Raw genomic sequence first — 23,140 nt, 5'->3', positions numbered from 1 at the left:
CCGGGCCACGGATACTACTGGGTGGGGAGTGGAGGAAGATCACTCCACCAGGGAAGGCAAGGAGATAAGCAGGCAGTCGGCTGGCCGGGACTTGAGCCAAGGCAGAAGAACATGCAAGCGGTGCAGAATGGGCATGCACCCGAAATTGAAGAAATATTCCCTCCACTCCAACTAACACATGATCATCAGAAAAGTAGACAGATAATGGAAAAAAATCCACCCCCCTAAGCTAGTAGGAGCACTGACTGTCTATGAAATTGTCCCAGTCCCTGTTCAAATCCGGGGACAGACTTGTTCCACGAACAGTGTCCTAAATCAGGGCACTGTCCCCTGAAACTGGGGATGTCTGGTCACCCTACCCCAGGGGTGGGGAACCTTTTTTCTGCCGAGGGCCATTTGGATTTTTGTAACATCATTCGGGGGCCGTACAAAATGATCAACTTAAAAATTAGCCTGTTATAGCAGGGATTAAACGTGTCCCCCCCCCTGCATCACTGGACCCCTCTACATTACACAGCACCCTGCATCACTGGACCCCTTTACATTACACAGCACCTTGCACCTCTGGACCCCTTTACATTACACAGCACCCTGCATCACTGGACCCCTTTACATTACACAGCACCCTGCATCACTGGACCCCTTTACATTACACAGCACCCTGCATCACTGTTCCCCTTTACATTACACAGCACCCTGCATCACTGGACCCCTTTATATTACACAGCACCCTGCATCACTGTTCCCCTTTACATTACACAGCACCTTGCACATCTGGACCCCTTTACATTACACAGCACCTTGCACCTCTGGACCCCTTTATATTACACAGCACCCTGCATCACTGGACCCCTTTACATTACACAGCACCCTGCACTGTGCAGGACAATAATACATGAGTTACCATGACCATTGACCAGTTCAGGACATTTACCTAGGGTTGCCACCTGTACGGGATTTACCCGGACAGTACGGGGTTTGAATCATGTGTCCGGGTCTCCTTCCGCCTTCTACCCGGAGACATGATTCAAACTGTACTGTGGCTTAGCTGGTGGAGGAACACTAGTAGTTAAAGTTGGTAGGGGAAAGTTCTTATCCTTATACAGCAGTTCGGACAATTTAATCTGAGCCCCAATGTCCTCTTCTATAGAGATACACTGAGTAATGTAATTGCCGGGATCAGCAGCACAAGGATTACTCTGCAGGGACTATTTGATGGTTTTCTGGCTCAGGCGGAGTAATCCTTGTGCAGAGGTTCTCGGCAATTACATTACTCAGACAGGGTATCTGTATAGAAGAGGACGTGGGGAGATTAGATTGTCGGGACTCAGAACTGCTGAATAAAGATAAGAACTTTCCCCTAATGACATTGTGATTTTTTTTTTAATATGCAGCATGGGGGGAGGGGGTAAATGTCCTGCACTGGTCATGGTAACTCACAGTGCAGGACATTAATACATGAGTTACTATGACCAGTGCAACTGTGTAGGTAGGACATTTACCCCCTCCCCCCACCGCCATGCTGAATATTAAAAAAATCACAGACAGTCATCACAGTTAATAATCTTCAGACTGCACACAGAATGATGCAGTCTGAGGATTATTAACTTTGATGACTGTCTGTGATTTTTTTAATATGCAGCATAGCGGCGGGGGGAGGGGGTAAATGTCCTGCACAGTGCACAGAACATTAATACATAAGTTACCATGACCAGTGCAGGACATTTACCCCCCCCCCCCCGACATGCTGCATATTAAAAAGATCATATTCATCATATTTACATTTAATAATTTTCAAATTGCATCATTGATGCAATTTGAAAATTATTAAATGTAAATATGATGAATATGATCTTTTTAATATGCAGCATGTGGGGGGGGGGGGTAAATGTCCTGCACTGGTCATGGTAACTTATGTATTAATGTTCTGTGCACTGTGCAGGACATTTACCCCCCTCCCCCGCCGCTATGCTGCATATTAAAAAAATTCGCTGTATTTCATGATGCTGTCTGGCTGCCTTACTTGCTGCTGGAAATGGTTCCTCGTCGGTGGCGCTGGCTCATCCTCTCTATGCTCCTCCCATCAGTGCCATCCCAGCCAGCATGAATGGTGATCCCCGCCCGCCGTGAGTGACGTCACGCCGCCGGGCGGGGCTGTAAACCTAGGGAAGCATCTTAGCTGCAGTGCAATGGCTGGAGGCTGGCGCCGGCTAACAGGGGCGAGCCGCAGGAGCGGAGTTAATGCTATTGGCTGGAGGCTGGCGCCGGCTAACAGGGGCGGGCCGCAGAAGCGGAGTAAATGTATTTCTAAACACACGGACAATGAATGAATGATCGCCATGATCATCCATTCATTGTCAGTGTGTTTAGCAATACATTTACTCCGCTCCATAGTGATAATCGGCGGCGGTGTTTTACAATCGCATGGGGGGCCGGATTGAATGATTTCGCGGGCCGCAAGCGGCCCGCGGGCCGCAGGTTCCCCACCCCTGCCCTACCCTAAGTGCCGTGCAGACTTCCTGGCGGGCTCTGCACTTGTACTGTACGAACACGCCGGAACTCATCCCTACTCAGCAACCATTGCAGGTATCTGAACAGGATCAAGGCGATGGGAATCACAACATACTGTAGCTATTGCTTTATGAGCCTGTAGTATTGAAAGTTCCTGTTGCATATGTGACACCTTGATGGATTAATGTGGTCTGCATAATTTGCTGCATGTTTTGTTGCAATGTTGTGTTTCCTTGTCCGGGTATCTGTTGCTCTGAGCTACCCCAGCTGTCCTGACATTCAAGGAATCTGCCCTGTCTTGCATTGGTCTGAACAGAATTGGAGGGATCTTGCATGCTTAACCACTTGAGATCCGCGCTATAGACGAAATACGTCCGCAGCGCGGCTCTCAAGTGCCAAGTGGCCGTTTAAAAACGGCCTTTATGTGCATTACCCGCGCGCGCCACTGGGTGGCGCGCGGCGGGTAAAAACTGTCCCGACGCATCGCCGAAGACCCGATGCGTGTACCTGGCGGCCGCGATGTCCGCCGGGTACACGCGATCGTCGGTGACAGCAGGGACGTGGAGCTCTGTGTGTAAACACAGAGCTCCACGTGCTGTCAGAGGAGAGGAGACCGATCTGTGTCTCTTGTACATAGAGACACAGCATCGGTCCCCTCCCCCAGTCACCCCCCTCCCCCCACACAGTTATAACACACCCAGGCTACACATTTAACCCCTTCCTCACCCCCTAGTGTTAACCCCTTCACTGCCAGTCACATTTATACAGTAATTAGTGCATTTTTATAGCACTGATCGCCGTATAAATGTGAATGGCGCCAAATTTGTGTCAAAAGTGTCCGATACGTCCGCCGCAATATCCCAGTCCCAATAAAAATCGCAGATCGCCGCCATTACTAGTAAAAAAAAAAATAATAAAAAAAATCATAATTCTGTTCCCCATTTTGTAGGCGCTATAACTTTTGCGCAAACCAGTCGCTTATTGTGATTTTTTTTTTTTTTTTACAAAAAAACGTCGAAAAATACGTATCGGCCTTAACTGAGAAAAAAAATAGTTTTTTAAAAAAAAATTGGGATATTTATTATAGCAACAAGTAAAAAAAATATATATTTTTTTTAAATTGTTGCTCTTTTTTTGTTTATAGTGCAAAAAATAAAAACCGCAGAGGTGATCAAATACCACCAAAAGAAAGCTCTATTTGTGGGGAAAAAAGGACGCCAATTTTGTTTGGGAGCCACGTCGCACGACCGCGCAATTGTCAGTTAAAGCGACGCAGTGCCGGACGCTGAGATTTCGCCTGGGAACGAAGGGGGTTTATGTGCCCAGTAAGCAAGTGGTTAATACCTGCGAAGTAAAGTTTCTGTAATAGCTTAGGCAGCAGTGTGCTGTTGGGTGGCATCCAGCAAGGTCACTGGCTCGTGTTTACTTGAGACACATGGCAAATGGATCCATTGGACACATGTCACTGTGAAGAAATATCTCTTCTTCCCATGAATAAAAAATGCTCTGGCTACAAGGTGCATTGTGGGTATTTCACGTGGTTAGAGATGCACATAGTCTGTTTTTAATCAGATAGACCAGACAAGAGAGCTGACAGGGTCAGCCTATAAATGAAAACACAACCTAATAGGAATATGTAGACATGCCGCTGACCTTTTGATGAATATATACAGTATGTGTAGGTCCTCTCTACTCTAAAGATCTGTTTAGTGTCCTCCGATATAAAAATTCACAAAGTGTAAGCTTCTGGCAGTGGGGTTTCCTAGCAGAGAATATCTTCATGTTGAGTAGACAGTGTACAGTTTATTTGCTTACTGATCTGGTAACCTTGAGTGTCAGAGGAGGATCATGGGAAATCTACTGTAGAGTAACGCAATAACATGTTAAGCAATCAATAGTGGTTGCATAGCGGGCTTAAAAATCTTAGGCCCAGATTCTCAAAGAAGCGCCTATCTTTAGGCGGGCGTAGCGTATCTCAGATACACTACGCCGCCAGTAACATAGAGCAGCAGGTCCCGTATTCAGAAAGGACTTGCGCTCTAAGTTACGGCGGCGTAGTGTAAATGGGCCGGCGTAAGCCTGCCTAATTCAAACTAGGCTGGTAGGGGGCGTGTTGTATGTAAATGATTGGTGACCCCACGTAAATGACGCGCTTTACGAACGGAGCATGCTCAGTATCACGTTGAATTTTCAAAGTAAATTACGCCCGCTCAATGCTTAGTCGACGTGAACGTAACCTACGCCCAGCCCCATTCACGGACGACTTACGCAAACGACGTAAAATATGACGCTGTTCGTACGTTTCCGACGTCCATACCTAACATGACTTACCCCTGCTTTATGAGGGGTAACTTTACGCCGGTCCGACGACGTATCTTGATATGCCGGGCGCATGTACGTTCGTGAATCGGCGTATCTAGCTCATTTGCATATTCAACGCAGAAATATACGGAAGCGCCCCTAGCGGCCAGCGTAAATATGCACCCAAAGATACGACGGCGTAAGAGACTTACGCCGCTCATATCTAGGCAACAGTGAGGCGTATCTGATTCTATGAATCAGGCGCAGAGATGCGACACCCCACACTCAGAGTTACGACGGCGTATCTGGAGATACGCCGTCGTAACTCCTTTGTGAATCAATTATTATTATACAGGATTTATATAGCACCAACAGTTTTACAACACGAGGGCAGACAGTAAATTTACAATACAATTCAATACAGGAGGGATCAGAGGACACTGCCCGTTAGAGCTTACAATCTAAAAGGGAGGGTCGAGTGATACAAAAGGTAATAACTGTGGGGGGGGGGGGGGGTGATCTGATGGAGAAAGTAAAAGTACAGTTGAAGGGTTTTTTAGGGATTGTCTAAAAGCAAGCAGAGAAGGATAGATTGAGGTGGGGAGTTCTAGAGGATGGGAGAGGCTCAGAAAAAAGTCCTGTAGGTGAGCATGAAAGGAGGTGACAAGGGAACTAGAGAACAGGAAGTCATGGGAGGAATGAAGGGAACGAGTAGGTTGGTGTTTTGAGACTAGGTTAATGATGTATGTATTTTATTGGGATTTTATATAATAGACCAACACAAAGTGGCACATAATTGTGAAGTGGAAGGAAAATGATAAATGGTTTTCAACATTTTTTACAAATAAATATCTGAAAAGTGTGGTGTGCATTTGTATTCAGCCCCCTTTACTCTGATACCCCTAACTAAAATCTATTGGAACCAATTGCCTTCAGAAGTCACTGAATTATTAAATGTGTGTAATTTAATCTCAGTATAAATACAGCTGTTCTGTGAAGCCCTCAGAGGTTTGTTAGAGAACCTTAGTGAACAAACAGCATCATGAAATCCAAGGTGCACACCAGACAGGTCAGGGAAGGGTTTTTGAGAAGTTCGAAGCAGGGTTATGTTATAAAAAAAATATCCAAAGCTTTGAACATCTCACGGAGCACTGTTCAATCCATCATTCGAAAATGGAAAGAGTATGGCACAACTGCAAACCTACCAAGACATGGCCGTCCAACAACGTTTTTTCCTGACAAAATTATGGCCCGTGTTTACAGGGCTTCAGAATGGCCCAGTCAAAGTCCAAACCTAAATCCGATTGAGAATCTGTGGCAAGACTTTGCTTTTCAGACGCTCTCCATCCAATCTGACAGAGCTTGAGATATTTTACACAGAAGAATGGGCAAAAATTTTGCTCCCTAGAATGTGAAAAGCTGATAGAAAATACTTGGAGCTGTAATTGCAAAGGCGGTTCTACAAAGTATTGACTCTGGGGGGCTGAATACAAATGCACCCCACACTTTTCACATATTTTTTTGTAAAAACATGTTGAGAATCATTTATAATTTTCCTTCCACTTTACAATTATGTGCCACTTTGTGTTGGTCTATCACATAAAATATGACAAAATGTGAAAAATGTCAAGGGGTGTGAATACTGTTGTTAAGGCACAGAAACACCTCCTCGTATTGCCCCCAGGGCCTAAAACATGTGTAGCACTACCCCCGTAGGAGCTGCTGGTTATATTTTTGGGTGGCACGCTACCTCTGTATTCTCGCTGTCTAGGGTGAAAGAAGAGAGTCTGAAGAATTCCAATGTCCACACAATACACTTTTTTTTCTTGGATTTATTTGGGAGAACTTCAGAAGAAAAGGATGAGGGGTGGAAGGGTAGGTAGGTTCTGGTGCATAAACAAAGTAAGGAAACACTCCTGTTTCCAGCATACAGTTCTTGTCGCCACTCTAGCCAGAGTGGGTATTGCTCACCCGGATAGGTCCCTCTCACTGGCCTAGTAGCCGGGATGGCACACGAAGCAAAGTACAGTCTCTGCCACAGACCTTCCTTGGTAGATGAGACACTTTTGTCCAGAATCCCCTGCCACAGGATTCAGCACCCGGATCTCTTTAGCTTTGTTTCTGTAGAACTTTTAGACCCGAGAGGCGACACCATCAAGCCTTTCGGTGTACGGTGCATCCTTCAATGAAGTGTCCAGGCCTTCTTCCAAGGTACCAGCCTCTTGCATGGCCCTCTCTAGGATAGGTCCTCCCCTGGTTTCCTTCATCAAGTGGTTTCCTCCCGCAGGACGGACAGCACAGGATTACCCTTTTAGCACAGGCCCCAGCCAGACAACTGGGCTCACAAACGAAGCCGCAGTCCCGGGCCAATGTGGTCCCTAAACTAGGATTCAGGATGCGCACCGCTGGCCACGAGGTGCAGGCGGGCGACAGCCCCCGCACCAATGACGTCTGTCCCTTAAGTACCCCTCCCCAGCATGCACATCGGGGCGACCACTCCCACTGATTTGTTGCTGAGGGGAACACTCAATACACCTTGACCTTGCTGCTGCCACCCTTGGCCTGGGGTGGTAATGACACCTCCAGGCGAGAAATGGTGGATACTCTCAGCACAGCCATGGCTGGAACAGAGGCTAAATTGCCCTTAATCATTCTTGTCTGAGCCAAATAACAGCTCAGACCCCCCACTAAATTTAAAGCAGCGTCTGTTCAACAGGAGCAGGGCGCTACATATGGTACAATATGTTTGGTGCACATTGTTGGTGGTCTTATTTTTAGTCTAAACTAGGGGATCATGAGAACCTTTTATACAGAGAAAGTTTACACATACGTGTTTTCAGGTGCATTGAGATACTTTCGCTTGAATCCATATCCAGAAGTAAAGTATGATTTTTTTTATATTTCCTTGAGGTTAACCAGGTATGCAACTAATGCGATTGGAAGATAAGCAGGGCCGTAAAAGCAGCACCTGCCGTGATTGGGGGCATGCTCAAGGTGTAAAATTGTTATATGAGAATTGCAACATCATCACAGGACAATGCTGCCGTTCAGTACTATGTCATGAGTCTCCATAACACCCCTGTACACGAGACAGTGGTCATCTTGTGCATGAGGATCAAGCTCTTATGCCGCGTACACACGGCCGTTTTTCAGCATTAAAAAAAAACGACTTTTTTCAGCATGTCCAAAAAACAACGTTTTTCCAACTTCATCATTAAAATTGATGTTGCCCACACACCATCGTTTTTGAAAAATGATGAATAAAGCGCGGTGACGTACAACACGTACGACGGCACTCTGAAGGGGACGTTCTATCCGCCTTTGGGCTGCTTTTAGCTGATTCCTTGTTAGTAAAAGACGATTCACGCTTTTGTCTGTTACAGCGTGATGAATGTGCTTACTCCATTATGAATGGTAGTTTTACCAGAACGAGCGCTCCCATCTCATAACTCGCTTCTGGGCATGCGCGGGTTTAAAACGTTGTTTTAGCCCACACACAATCATTTTTTACAACCCGAAAAACAAAATTTTTCAGAAGCCGAAAAATTTATGTGAAGCCCACACACAATGATTTTAAATGAAGTTTTTAAAAACGTTGGGCTGGATTCAAGAAGCAAATTGCGCCTGTGTAACCATAGTTACACAGCGCAATTGCTTACTTGCCCCGGTGTAACGAATGCTCTTGATTCAGGAGCCTCGTTACGCCGACTGCAGCCTAAGATATGCGTGGCATATCTTAGGCTGCATTCTTGCGATGGCCGCTAGGTGGCGTTCCCGTTGTGCTCAGCGTCGCCGATTCACAACGTTACGCAAGCCCTGCGTACGCAGCTTACGTCGTTTCCGTACGGCGGTTTTCGCGTAAGGCTGCCACTGCTATTAGCAGGGGCAGCCAATGTTACGTATACCCGTGGTTCCCGCGTCGCGAAATTTCAAATTTACGTAGTTTGCGTAAGTGATTCGTGAATGGCGCTGGACGCCATTCACGTTCACTTTGAAGCAAATGACGTCCTTGCGACGTCATTTGCTGCAATGCACGTCGGGAAAGTTTCCCGACGGAGCATGCGCTCTACGATCGGCGCGGGAACACGCCTAATTTAAATGATTCCCGCCCCCTACGGGATCATTTAAATTGCGCGCGCTTACGCCGGGCATTTTGCCGGCGCGCCCACGCAATTTACGGAGCTACTGCTCCGTGAATCAAGGGCAGCGCAGTAAATTTGCGGGGGCGCAGGGCAAAAACGTTGCCCTGCGCCTCCGTAAAAAAAGCGCAAATCTACCTGAATCCAGCCCGTTGTCTTTTTTCATGTCGAAAAACGACCGTGTGTAAACGGCATCAGAATGGAAAACCAGGGAGTTCACTTTGTTACGTTGCCCTTTTTTTCAGTCTGTTTATTTGTTGGACAGAGAATCGCCACCCATAGCCTGTGGCTAATTACAGCTTTACAATGCAGAATAAGGCTAATGACAAAGTACAGCAGTTCTTCACTTCTGCAGGGTGACCAAGGACTGTGTGCTTTATAATTGATATTTCTTCTGTACTCCATTGGTTATAGTGAAGTCGTAAAAACCGCCCCCTGCAAAGAGAAGGTCCTGCATGAAAGGTTTCCTCATTGCATGCTGGTGGATCCTATGTGTAGAGTGGAAGGAGAGTTTCCCAGTGACCAGTAATCTATTACAGCTACTAATGGTGATTTTCTACCCGATGGCACCTGCATAGTGGCATAGAGTGACGAGGGACCTAGAACCACACACAGGTAAGTCCTACAAAACACCAATTCAGGGATGCACCATCAGAATCCCACTAACACCAATGAGAATGGGGGGCGGGGGGATTCAATACCCCACTGACCACTAATACTGGAAAACTCCCCCCTCTACAGACCACCAATGATGGGAGGCTATTCTAAACTTTGGATTTGAGACCTTTATCCCGCCTATTGACCATGCATGCTAGGATGTATATTGCCCCCACTGACACTGTGATATTTATTACTTGCACTGACACAGGGGCAGTTTTTACTTCCACTGAGAGCAAGGTATTTATTACTGACCCTGGGGTATTTATTACTCCCACTGATGCCGGGCTTTTATTACTACCATTGACACAGTGGCAATTCTTACTCTTAATGATGCCACAGCATTTATTACTTTCACTGTTGCTGGTGCGTATATTTGTTTCACAGATCCATTTATTACTCCCCCTGACACTGGGGCATTTGTTGCTGTCATAAATGCCAGGGCATTTATTACTCCTACTGTTGCTGATGAGTATATTACTCTTACTGATCCCAGGGCATTTTTTGCTCCCACTAACGTCAAGGCGTTTATTACTCCCACTGAAGCCAGGGTATTTATTACTTACACTGGTGCCAGGGCATTTATTACTCCTACTGTTGCTGGTGAGTATATTACTCTTACTGATCCAAGGGCATTTTTTGCTCCCACTAACGACAAGGCGTTTATTACTCCCACTGACGCCAGGGTATTTATTACCCTCAATGACTCCAGGGTATTTATTACCCTCAATGACTCCAGGGTATTTATTACTTACACTGGTGCCAGGGCATTTATTACTTACACTGTTGCTGGTGAGTATATTACTATCACTGATTCCAGGGCATTTGTTGCTCCCACTAACGCCAAGGTGTTTATTACTCACACTGACGCCAGGGTATTTATTACTCTCAATGACTCCAGGGTATTTATTACTCCCATTGATGCTGGTGTGTATATTACTCTCACTGATGCTGGGGTTTTATTACTACCATGGACACCAGGGCATTGCTTACTCCTAACAATGCCACAACATTTATTACTACCACTGTTGCTGGTACATATATTACACTCACTGATGCTGGGGCATTTATTGCTCCCACTGACACTGGGGCATTTATTGCTACCACTGATGCCAGGGCATGTACCACTACCATGGACACAAGGGAAGGTATTGCTACTAATGATGCCAGAGCATTTATTACTCTCACTGATGCTGGTGTGTATATTACTCACTGATGCTGGGGTTTTATTACTACCATGGACACCAGGGCATTTCTTATTCCTAACAATGACATGGCATTTATTACTAACACTGTTGCTGGTGCATATATTACTCTCATAGATCTCAGTACATTTATTCCCCTGACAATGGGGCCTTTTTTTACTCCCACTGATGCCAGGGCATGTATTACCATGGACACCAAGCCATTTATTACTCCCACTGATGCTGGGCATGTATTACTACCATGGACACCAAGCCATTTATTACTCCCACTGATGTCAGGCATGTATTACTACCATGGACACTAGGCCATTTATTACGCCCACTGATGCCAGGCATGTATTACTACCTTGGACACCAGGCCATTTATTACGCCCACTGATGCCAGGCATGTATTACTAACATGGACACCAGGCCATTTATTATGCCCACTGATGCCTGGCATGTATTACTACCATGGACAGCAGGCCATTTATTACGCCCACTGATGCCAGGCATGTATTACTACCATGGACACCAGGCCATTTTTTATTACTCCCACTGATGCTGGGCATGTATTACTACCATGGACACCAAGCCATTTTTTACTCCCACTTATGCCGGACATGTATTACTACCATGGACACCAAGCCATTTATTACTCCAGCGGATGCGGGGCATGTATCACTACTATAGACACCAGGGCATTTATTGCTCTCATTGTTGCTGGTGTTCTTATAACTCTCACTGATGCCGGGTCTGTATTACTACCATGGACACCAGGGCATTTCTTACTCCCATCGATGCCACGCCACTTATTACTACCACTGCTGCGTATATTATTCTCATAGATCCCAGGACATGTATTACTCCCCCTAACACTAAGGCATGTGTTACCTCCAACAATGCCAGGGCATTTATTACTTTCACTGTTGCTGGTACGTATATTACTCTCACTGATCCCCGGGCATGTGCTCCTTGGTCTTCTTGATTTTAAGTGCACCTAATACTTTTTGGGGTTAAATGATTTAAGTACAGGTTTGCTTTAATTGCAGACGTATCCTCTGCTAGGTATATGCAAAGATGAGTGTTTGAATTCCAGCTTCTTTATTACAAGGGACTAGTTTTACTTGAAAGTCTGGAGCAGAGAGAGATGAACTGCTGCACTAGCATTTGTGCTGTCTTAAGGGCAACATTCCTCCAAAAATGCATTTCCATACAGGAATATGAGTGACAGGTGTGCCAACACTTCCCAATTCCAGACGGTTTGGGTCAGGGGGGGGGGGGGGGATTGAACTCTGGCCAAATAGCTAAATGCGTGGATAAATGACTTGTTTTATCTGTCAGAAGAGTTTGTTGTACTGTTCAGCCACTTTTGTCATTTCAAACATCCCTGCCACATAGCTAGAAAGGTGTGACCACGTTCCCAGTAACAGCTAAGTACACATTAGGCTGAGTTCACACGGGCAGTAAAAACAGCTGGTTGAATCGTGTGTTTACCACCCATCTACAAAATAACATAGTGGCCGCTCAGGTCCTAACACATTGCTGCGAGCGAAGAAAAGTATACCGCTCTAAAAACAATCAATCCCCATTGCTTCCGTCCCAACAAACCAAGAGGGTGCTGGCTGTGCTCAATTACCATGAGATGAAAGAAAAATCCTGGATCGCCGCACTCCTCAAAAAACGATGTCTTTATTCAAAACATGAAAAAACAACAAAAATTCAAATGGAAAAAACAGCCAAAATTCATGCAGTCAACCAAGAAGTGGATTAGGAAAAAAGAGCTGACATGTTTCGCATCCTGTGATGCTTACACGTAGCATCAGGCATTCAGGAAGCAGCAGCCTCCTGAAATCCTACAAACTGTTGACCAACAACGTTAGAAAAGCGATCTTCAAGGAAAGCGCATATTACAGCTCAATAAGGCTTTTTCTTAGAATGTAAAAATATAAAACATGTCTGCCCTCACATGGTCTGTGCTGTCAGCTTGCCCATATTACAGAAGAATCCTAGATGACTGAGATCTTATGTTGATCATACATGTAGCGCCATGCTCCCATTGAGTAGGCGCTATATGTTAAATTCTATTTGCCTGAGCTGTAGTTTAGCTCAGGAGGATTATGCTAAATTGTTGGTTCTGTTTCAGTTCAGCTGGGTTGCACAATTTTCCTCTTGACGGTGGGTGTCGCTGTTACCACAGGTCAAGGTTGGAAAGGCAGCAGGCTGGACGCATTGGGTATCTCTTTCCCAGAAGCAGCTTAGGGGGCGTGGTCAACCTGCTGTGCATTCTGGGGAGGGGTACTTAAGGGACAGACGCCGTTTTGGCGGGGGTTCGGTTTCGATCCTGACCTGATGGCCCTCCTGGCCTCAGGGATGTGTGAGCTATTTTGTCGCCTCAGGGCCGGCTGGCCCGAGGCCTCGCAACTGAGAGTAGGCCCAGGAGTTTCTGGGGCCTACTAATCCAGGGATGGTCCTTCGCTACCTTACCTACGAAAGGAAGCTGAACCAGTGGGATTCAATTGAAGGACGTACCCGGGCAAATTTACCTCACTGTGCTGCCGGCCTGGCTGAAAGATTCTTGGCACCGTGAGTCGTGTACTTTATTGGAACTATACAAAGTGTGCGAGTGGTTACGCGATCTTGTGGCAGAAGATTGTGGGACGGCCTGACAACACTTATCAAGTCTGTGGCAGAGACTTTGAAGAGCTTCGCACCAGCTGCTAGGCCGGTGAAAGAAGGCCTATCTGGTGGTTGCTGAAATCCAGTGTGGAGCTGAGTTAATCCTCTGGATCTAAGTTGTACCTGTGATCCGCAAAGCAAAGGTATTTGAGTCTTTCCCCATCCCTCTACCCCTCTGTTGGATAACTTTGTTCAATAAAAACCTCGAAAGAGACTTTGGGCTAGATTCAGAAACAACTTACGACGGCGTATCTCCAGATACGCCGTCGTAAGTCTGAGTCTGAGGCGTCGTATCTTGGCGCCTGATTCAAAGAATCAGATACGCCTCACGGTTGCCAAGATACGAGCGGCGTAAGTCTCCTACACCGTTGTATCTTGGGGTGCATATTTACGCTGGCCGCTAGGTAGCGCTTCCATTGATTTGCGCCTAGAATATGCAAATGAGCTAGATACGCCGATTCAGAAACGTACGTGCACCCGGCATATTTTTTACGTCATTTACGTAAGGCTTTTTCCGGCGTAAAGTTACCCCTGCTATATGAGGCGTAGCCAATGTTAAGTATCGGGACAGCGTCGAATTTTACGTTGTTTGCGTAAGTCGTACGCGAATAGGGCTGTACATAAGTTACGTTCACGTTGAAAGCATTGACTATTTGCGACGTGATTTCGAGCATGCGCACTGGGATACGTTCACTGACGGCGCATGCGCCATTCGTTAGGAACGTCAATTACGTGGGGTCAAGGCTCATTTTAATACAACACGCCCACTGCCTGGACAATTTGAATTAGGCGGGCTTACGCCGGCCCATGTACACTACGCCGCCGTAACTTAGAGCGCAAGTTCTTTCTGAATACAGGACCTGCCTCTCGAAGTTACGGCGGCGTAGTGTATCTGAGATACGCTACGCCCGCCTAAAGATAGGCAGATCTTTCTGAATCTAGCCCTTAGTGTTTGGTGCAGACATTCTTGTGAACAACTCTTCAAGGAGAACCCCTGAAACGAGCGTATGGAACAGTAAGGTAACGGCAGGCCCAAATCTAAACCAGCAGCTCCTTCAGGGGTAGTGCTACATACACTATCAGCCACCAATGGGCTGAACAAAAAAAAAAAAAAAACACACACACAAGTCATCTTCATTTTAAAGCCAAACTCTGGGAAATCGGAAAATTCTCCTTTACAGCGGGGTTACCCCCTAGAATAACCCTTATTCATTCTAGGGGAGAGTTCAAACACCATTAATTACCAGATCCTCTGCTCCCCTGGCAGATGGCATTCTCCCGTGCTCCTGCAGTGGACTGTCCCTCTATATCATTGTGCTCAGTACAGGGCTACAGACCCTGTATTGATCTTGATGATGTCAAGCCCTTAGACCAGGTGTCTCCTTCAAACTTTCTAAACAAAGGGCCAGTTTACTGTCTTTCAGACTTTAGAAGGGCGGAACAATGCCCCCTCTTTAGTGTCAGTGTTAGTGGGAGGAATTGCACCCCTTCATTGGTGTCATTGGGAGAAATTGTGCCCCATCATTGGTGCCATTGATGGTGTTGTAGCGTTGCCCCTGTAGGAGCCGCTGAGTGTTGTGAATCCCCTAGAAGGAAAAGGGAGGTGACAGTGGAGTGATGCTGTCTGTGAGTCACAACTGCTACTCTGAGACACTCCCAGCCCATACAGATCAAAACAAGCTAGGCCTGCCTAAATTTACCTGCACCCACCGAAAATCTTACCTTTAGAACCTACCTAAGTAGAGGGTGCTACAGTGTCATTAGGAGAAATTATGCCCCATCGTTGGTGTCATTGGGAGAAATTGTTCCCCATCGTTGGTGTCATTGGGAGGAATTGTTCCCCATCGTTGGTGTCATTGGGAGGAATTGTGCCCATTCATTGGTGTCAGGGGGGATTTGTGCCCCTTCATTGTTGTCAGTTGGGGGAATTATGCCCCACTATTGGTATCAGTGGATGAAATAGCGGCAGAAAAGGAAGCAATGGGCCGCATCTGGCCCCCAGGCTGCAATTTGGAGACCACTGCCTTAGACCATTCAAGCATGTGGGGGAAGGCACTGTAGGGGACTATTCTAGCAGTGCAGAAGAGTAAATCTTCTTTTCTATGCCCCTATCAGGTACCTGGCAGCAGAGCCTGATATGATTTGGAAGGCCTTTTAGATCTAGTCCCAAGCACCCAGGTTGGATGGGAGAGCGAGTGGAACCTAACTGAAATTAACCCTTACAGTAAGGTGACCAGATTTTTAAAATAAAATCCGGGGACATATTTTTTTTACTAGTAATGGTGGCAATCAGTGACTCTCTGCCCGTCGCCGCCCACCTCACAGCCTGTGAAGTCTTACTCTCCGGGCCTTGGCTACTATTGGGTGGGGAGCGGAGGATTTTAACTTGGTCAGGGATAGCAAGGAGATAAGCAGGCAGGCGGCTGGCCAGGACTTGAGCCAAGGCAGAAGAATATGCGAGCGGAGCTAAATGGGCATGCACCCGAAACTGAAGAAATATTCCCTTCGCTCCGACCAGCACATGATCATCAGAAAGGGGCACAGATAATCGAAAAAAATACACCCACATAAGCTAGTAAGAGCGGCGAAGCGGGGGTGTGTAATTCAGATTTCTTATTTTGCACTGACTGTCTTTGAAATTGCCCCAGCCCCTGTGCAAATCCAATCCAGGGACAAAACCGGGGACAGACTTGGTCCGGGGACAGTGTTCTCAATCCGGGGACTGTCCTCGGGAATGTCTGATCACCGTACCTTACAGAGCGCATGAACCATCTACAGGCCTCTCTTACATCTCTGACTCTGGGCCCCCGATAGTGTAAACAGGAGACGCAGCAGTAAAGAGTGGTAAGGGTGCCTTCAAGTCTTGTTGGCAGCAGAGCAGATGTGTCCACATTGGGCAGGTGAAGTAGTCAGTGATCTTCAGTAAAGCAGGCAGACTGGCAGGCAGCCAGGCAGAGGACTGAAGTAGACTGGTACTGGCACGACAAGGCAGATGAGACGGTTGCTGGTAGCAGACTGTATGTCAGCAGGAACCGCACGGTAGTAGGCAAGGACAGATCAGGTACAGGCACACAGGCAGAAGCATGGTCAGGGTACAAGCAGGGTCTGGAACCAATCGGTGAAGCAGAAGCCAATGGAACAGACATGAGTGATGGTCAGAGTACACTGCAGGCAGAGTTCAGAAGGTGGCAAAGAGATGGTCCCTGCCCCCACCTATAACTGGCCTTAACAGCAAGTAGCACATGGAAGGGCAAGCGCATGAAAGACAAAGCCAGCGAAAATTCCCAGCTCAGCTCACCAACCAGTCTGCTTACCAAAGTGCTAACTAAACCCCTGTTTTTAATGCAGAATGTTGGACAGGTTAATTTAGTTGGTAAGCAGACTGGTTGGTGAGTTGAGCTGGGAATTTTCTCTGGTTTTGTCTTTCAAGAGTTCAGAGGGTGGTCAGGACAAGCCGGATTAGCAACTGGAATCAAGATACAGGAACACAGGATACAGTGGAGGCCGATGACAAAGTAGCACTGATCCTTAGCACTGGCACAATTTAAATAGCCCGACTGGCACCAGCATCTGTCACGAGTGCACGTGAACACACCATTGCGAGGGTGTATGTGCACACGTACGCGCACTGTTGTGCATGCGCATGTGCCCAATTCCTGAATGCACGAGAAGGAACATTACATGTATTACAAAGTGTCACGCCCCTCACCTATAACTGGCCTTTGCAGCAAGGAGCATTGGAAGGCAAACGCACATCAAACAAAAGCCAAGGAAAAATCCTTGGAAAAAAGTTCCAAGCTCTACTTACCAACCAGATTAACCTGTCAGACAATATGCGTTTAAAAACAGAGGTTTAGTTGCACAAATTTGCAAATTGGTCGCCGTTTCTTGACAGCCCCCTAGACCTAAATAAGCATTTAACCCTTTCATTGTGGGCGTGGCCTGACTACAAGAGACAATTTGCAAGCTTTTTTTAGAGTTAGGCTTACAAAATACATTTCACTACTTTTTTATGGATACTGTAGCAATATCGATGGGCCTGGTGGCAGGACACTGAAGGGGAAAGTGACAGACAAGTACAAGATGCTGCTGTAAAGTGAACCAAATGATATATCCACTTTAACCACTTAAGCCCCGGACCAAAATGCAGGTAAAGGACCAGGCCCCTTTTTGCGATTCAGCACTGCGTCGCTTTAACTGACAATTGCGCAGTCGTGCGACGTGGCTCCCAAACAAAATTGGCGTCCTTTTTTTTCCACAAATAGAGCTTTCTTTTGGTGGTATTTGATCACCTCTGCGGGTTTTATTTTTTGCGCTATAAACAAAAATAAAGCGACAATTTTGAAAAAAATGCAATATTTTTTACTTTTTGCTATAATAAATATCCCCCAAAAATATATAAAAAAATAGTTTTTTTCCTCAGTTTAGGCCGATACGTAGTCTTCTACATATTTTTGGTAAAAAAAATCGCAATAAGCGTTTATCGGTTGGTTTGCGCAAAATTTATAGCGTTTACAAAATAGGGGATAGTTTTATTGCATTTTTATAAAAAAAATGTTTTACTACTAATGGCGGCGATCAGCGATTTTTTTTCGTGACTGTGACATTATGGCGGACATTTCGAGCATATTTTTTGGACCATTGTCATTTTCACAGCAAAAAATGCATTTAAAATGAATTGTTTATTGTGGAAATGACAGTTGCAGTTTGGGAGTTAACCACAGGGGGCGCTGAAGGAGTTATGTTTCTCCTAGTGTGTGTTTACAACTGTAGGGGGGTGTGGCTGTAGGAGTGATGTCATCGATTGTGTCTCCCTATAAAGGGGATGATCGATGCAGCCGCCACAGTGAAGCACGGGGAAGCCGTGTTTACACGCGGCTCTCCCCATTCTTCAGCTCCGGGGACCGATCGCGGGACCCCAGCGGCGATCGTGTCCGCGGTCCAGATCCTGGAGTTTCGGACCGGGTCGCGGGGGCGCGCGCCCGCGACCCACGGCTGGGTAGATGTACAGGACGTACTTGTATGTGCATTTGCCCAGCCGTACCATTCTGCTGACGTATATATGCAGGAGGCGGTCGTTAAGTGGTTAACCGCTTGCCGATCACTGCACGACTATTTACATCCGCAGAATGGCACGGCTGCACTTATGGACGTACCTGTACGCTGCAAGCTCCATGAGTGTGACCGCAGGTCCTGCGGACTCGATGTCCGCCGGGTGCCTGCTATCGTGTCAAGGAGCTGCAGAACAGAGAGATGCCTTTGTAAACAAGACCTAATGTGGACACCCTTGACACTCCTCCGGTAGCTGTATACTCTTATGCTATTTGACAAGCTCTGTAGCAATATGGCTCTAACGCAAATGTCTCCTAGTGGCAGGACAGTGATCTACTTCTCCCTGTCATTGGGAGCAGTGATCAGTGTCGTGTCACTCGTAGCCCAGCCCCCCACAGTTAGAATCACTCCCTAGGACACACTTAAAGAAGTTGTAAAGGAAAACATTTTTTTTGCTGAAATTACTGTTTACAGGGTATAGAGACATAATAGTTAACTGATTTATTTTAAAAATGATTAAAAATAGATAAAAATCAATCATATAATGTGCCTGCACTTTCAGTTTAGTTTTTCATCTAGTTTCAGGCTTGTGTGAAGGACAGAGACACAGAGCCAATAAGGGCAGTGTTTGTTTTTAAAACGAAAGTGATTGGTTCTGAGGGGTTTTAGACACACAGTAATCACACCTTCTTGATTAGAGACCACAGAGAGAAAGCTCCCAGTACTTTTTTCATAAGAAAACAGACAACCAGGAAGTGTGCAGAACAGAGAAGGATTACAGCAAAAACGAACAATGAGGACATGAAACCAGGACTGCATTAGGGTAAAGGAAGCTATTTAGCTAAAAAAAAAAAAACTTTATTGACCCTTTAAGCCTTTCCTCGCCCCCTAGTGTTTAACCCCTTCCCTGCCAGTGTCATTTACACAGTAATCAGTGCATTTTTATAGCACTGATTGCTGTATAAATGACAATGGTCCCAAAATGGCATCAAAAGTGTCCGATGTGGCCGCCATAATGTTGCAGTCACGAAAAAAATCGCAGATCGCCGCCATTACTAATAAAAACCATAAATCAATCCCCTATTTTGTAGACGCTATAACTTTTGCGCAAACCAATCAATTTACGCTTATTGGGATTTTTTTTTTTTTTTTACCAAAAATATGTAAAAGAATACATATGGGCCTAAACTGAGGAAAAAAATGTGTTTATATATATATTTTCGGGGATATTATAGAAAAAAAGTAGGGCTGTGGAAATTAACTATTCATCGATTCATTTTTAATTTTTTTTATCGATCAAATTTTTTTTTGATTTGTACTCGCCTCTCCGCCGGCTTCAGGGAGTTCCGTCGGAGATCCGGTGACGTCACGGCCACCGGCGGGGCTTGCCGTGTCCATCTGAAGGGCTCCTTTGCTGTGCCTTCATATCTGCATGCCGGCGGAACCTTACTATCTGCCACACGCAAGGGCTGTTACACTTCCCTCTATCAACCTGGGATTCTACAACCATCCACTGGGAGTTGTGAAAGTTCCCTTCACGGGACATCTACATGCCGAGGGACTGATGTTAACCCCTCCTCATCTGGATTCAGCAGTGGCATCGTTGTACACATTTTTATACCAGTATCATACTTAGCTACATGTTTTCATGACTGCTTTTGCTACCGTTTGGTATTACTCGCACCATTTTTACAGTGTATGTAGCTACATCGATTTTATCTCCAGTGCAATGTTTATTTGGTTACCTATTTGAAGACTATAAAAGTTTTAATGCTATTCCCATCGAGCGCTGCCTTTGTGTGTTTTTTGTATCCTGCTATCCATTTTTCCAGTGGTTGGTGGCTGCACTGGGAATCAGCCTGCAAGGAGATCAGCTAAAAGTAGTTGGATCTGTATGTGCGTTATAATTAATCGAAATTAGTCGATTAATCGATTTAAAAAAAAAATTGATTAATCGAACACAAAAATTTTGATCAGTAACAGCCCTAAAAAAAAGTAAAAAATATTGTTGTTGTTTTTTTTAAATTGTCGCTGTTTTTATGTTTATAGCGCAAAGAAAACCGCAGAGGTGATCAAATACCACCAAAAGAAAGCTCTATTTGTGGGGAAAAAAAAGGACGTAAATTTTGTCAGTTAAATCGACGCAGTGCCGAATCGCAAAAAGTGGGGTAAATTCTTCCGGGGCTGAAGTGGTTAATAGAACACTGTAAAGATCAATGATGTGCAAAGTACAGCTATTCTTAACAACCAATGGATATCACGCCGGGTCACTAAAAGATAATTGCTAACTGGTTGTTATGGCTTGCAGCACTTTGCACACTGCTCTATACTTCATTAAATGCCAAGAGGTGTACATGTCTGCAACCAAAAGATTGTTACATGAAAATCACTTATGTTGATTTGCCAGAGCGGTTGTGTTTACTCGTTGCATAATGCATGATGCAACCCTCCAAGAAATTCTATCTAACCAAGTTACTGCATAACTATGGGTCTACGAGACAACTAACCCCATCTCCGTATTTAGCCCTTACATTTCCTAAATTGCACTATGGCAGTAAACTGAAAAACAAGCAGCTTTCACCTCTACCCTTCTGTCTGCATAATAGACGCCAATCAGAACGGAAGAGTTGCTGCCTCTATAGAGGTGAATGACGACATGCTAGGTGCTGGACCCTACAGGATGCTGACGAGGAAGGGCAGCCTACGTGCCCTCTAGAGTTGGCTACGTTACAATCCGTAACCCAACTCCGGCAAGAGTGTCTACCTCTGTTTGGAAAGTATGTTGTGAAATCAAAGCTGTTGCAGCGTCATGCCAACAGCTAAATATATACCCAAGAAAGCGGGCATGGGGGCAGTGAATCATCCGTCTCTGGCAAAGCAGATGTCTCATGCTTTAGACGGACGTATCAAGATCAGCAGTGCTTTATATCACCTTGGCGTGGAGTCATTTTACACAAGTTTATTTAGGAATCGTATCTTAGCCTTTAATGGCGCCTGTACTGTTTACATAATGTTCACAGAACATTAATTGTCTCTCTGTGATAGATGAGGGAGGAGGGAGAAAACATATTTACTGTATATACTCAAGTATAAGCCGACCCGAATATAAGCAGAGGCACATAATTTTACCACAAAAAAATGGGAAAACTTATTGACTCGAGTATAAGCCTAGGGTGTCCATCCGCATGCCTCACTGTGTCTCACTTTGCCTCACTGTGTCCACGTGCATGCCTCACTCTGCCCATGCCTCACTGTGCCCATGCCTCACTGTGCCCATGCCTCACTGTGCCCATGCCTCACTGTGCCCATGCCTCACTCTGCGCATGCCTTCAAAACCTAAACCCTATTGAGCATCTGTGGGGCATCCACAAACGGAAGGTGGAGGAGTGCAAGGTCTCCAACATCCACCAGCTCTGTGATGTCATCATGGAGGAGTGGAAGAGGACTCCAGTGGCAACCTGTGAAGCTCTGGTGAACTCCATTCCCAAGAGGGTTAAGGCAGTGCTGGAAAATAATGGTGGCCACACAAAATATTGACACTTTGGGTCCAATTTGGACATTTTCACCTAGGGGTGTACTCACTTTTGTTGCCAGCGGTTTACACATTAATGGCTGTGTTGTTATTTTGAGGGGACAGCAAATGTACACTGTTATACAAGTTGTACAATCACTACTTTACATTGTAGCAAAGTGTCATTTCTTCAGTGTTGTCACATGAAAAGATAGAATAAAATATTTACAAAAATGTGAGGGGTGTACTCACTTTTGTCAGATCTGTATGTGATGCTGCACTTCCGCCTAGGGGGCCTATGTATGCGCCGGCTTGCTTTTGATGTCATTTACTCACAGCAGAAGCCGATCTGTGGTTGCCAGGCAATGGAGGTCCGCCGGCACCCTCCAATCGTCAGGCAGAGACACCAAACAAAGATCTGCCTATGTAAACAAGGCAAGTTTCTATTCTGACAGGGGGGAAAGGTTGGACACATAGTACAGTGAGAGCCGGTTCACACTGGGGCGGCACGTCTTCAGGGGCGACTCGCAAGGAGTCCTGAAGACGACTTCAGAGGCGACTTGCAAAATGACTTCTGTATAGAAATCAATGCAAGTCGCCCCCAAAGTCGTACAAGAACCTTTTTCTAAGTCAGAGCGACTTATTAGAGTGGTTCTATTGAATAGAATGGGACGCGACTGGTCAGGCGGCTGAGTCGCCCCAGTGTGAACCAAACACTGGCTAGGCAATCAGTTAACCCTTTGAGAACCCTGGGAAGGGGGTTAGATATTTAACCCCTTCCCAGCAACTGTAACCCCTTCCCAGCAAGTGTTATTAGTACAGTGACAGTGCATATTTTTAGCACTGATCACTGTATTAGCCTGGTCATGAAGGGGGTAAATCTTCCGGAGGTCAAGTGACGCTCAGAGTTGTAGCAAAGTCTAAAGGTGTATAGTTGCCTTTATACAAAAGAGACTTTATACAATTCTGTACACTCACAATACAAGTCAGAAAGGGAAAAATCCTAAAGCTACAATAGGTGTTTTCTTAGAAAATATAACACACTACACAAAGACCAACCTGAATTTCTACATGGCTTTTGTAAAAAGTTATTGGTACAGCAGCTT

General features: G+C 45.8%; 1 protein-coding gene across 5 annotated transcripts in view; it reads left to right on the top strand.

The window, feature by feature from the left end:
* GRB7 (growth factor receptor bound protein 7) overlaps positions 1-23,140 on the top strand; it is a 252,688-nt gene that overhangs the window by 99,316 nt on the left and 130,232 nt on the right. Inside the window, exon 2 of one of the 5 annotated variants that reach the window (XM_040330148.1) lies at positions 9,366-9,566. The exons of the other annotated variants lie outside the window; for them this stretch is intronic. The gene's annotated coding sequence lies outside the window, so the exon portion shown is untranslated. The remainder of the gene's footprint in view (positions 1-9,365; positions 9,567-23,140) is intronic. 5 annotated transcript variants of the gene reach the window in all.

This window comes from Rana temporaria, chromosome 12, assembly GCF_905171775.1.
Source record: "Rana temporaria chromosome 12, aRanTem1.1, whole genome shotgun sequence".
NCBI classification, from domain to species: Eukaryota; Metazoa; Chordata; class Amphibia; order Anura; family Ranidae; genus Rana; species Rana temporaria.
This window is presented reverse-complemented; position numbering and strand designations above follow the sequence as displayed.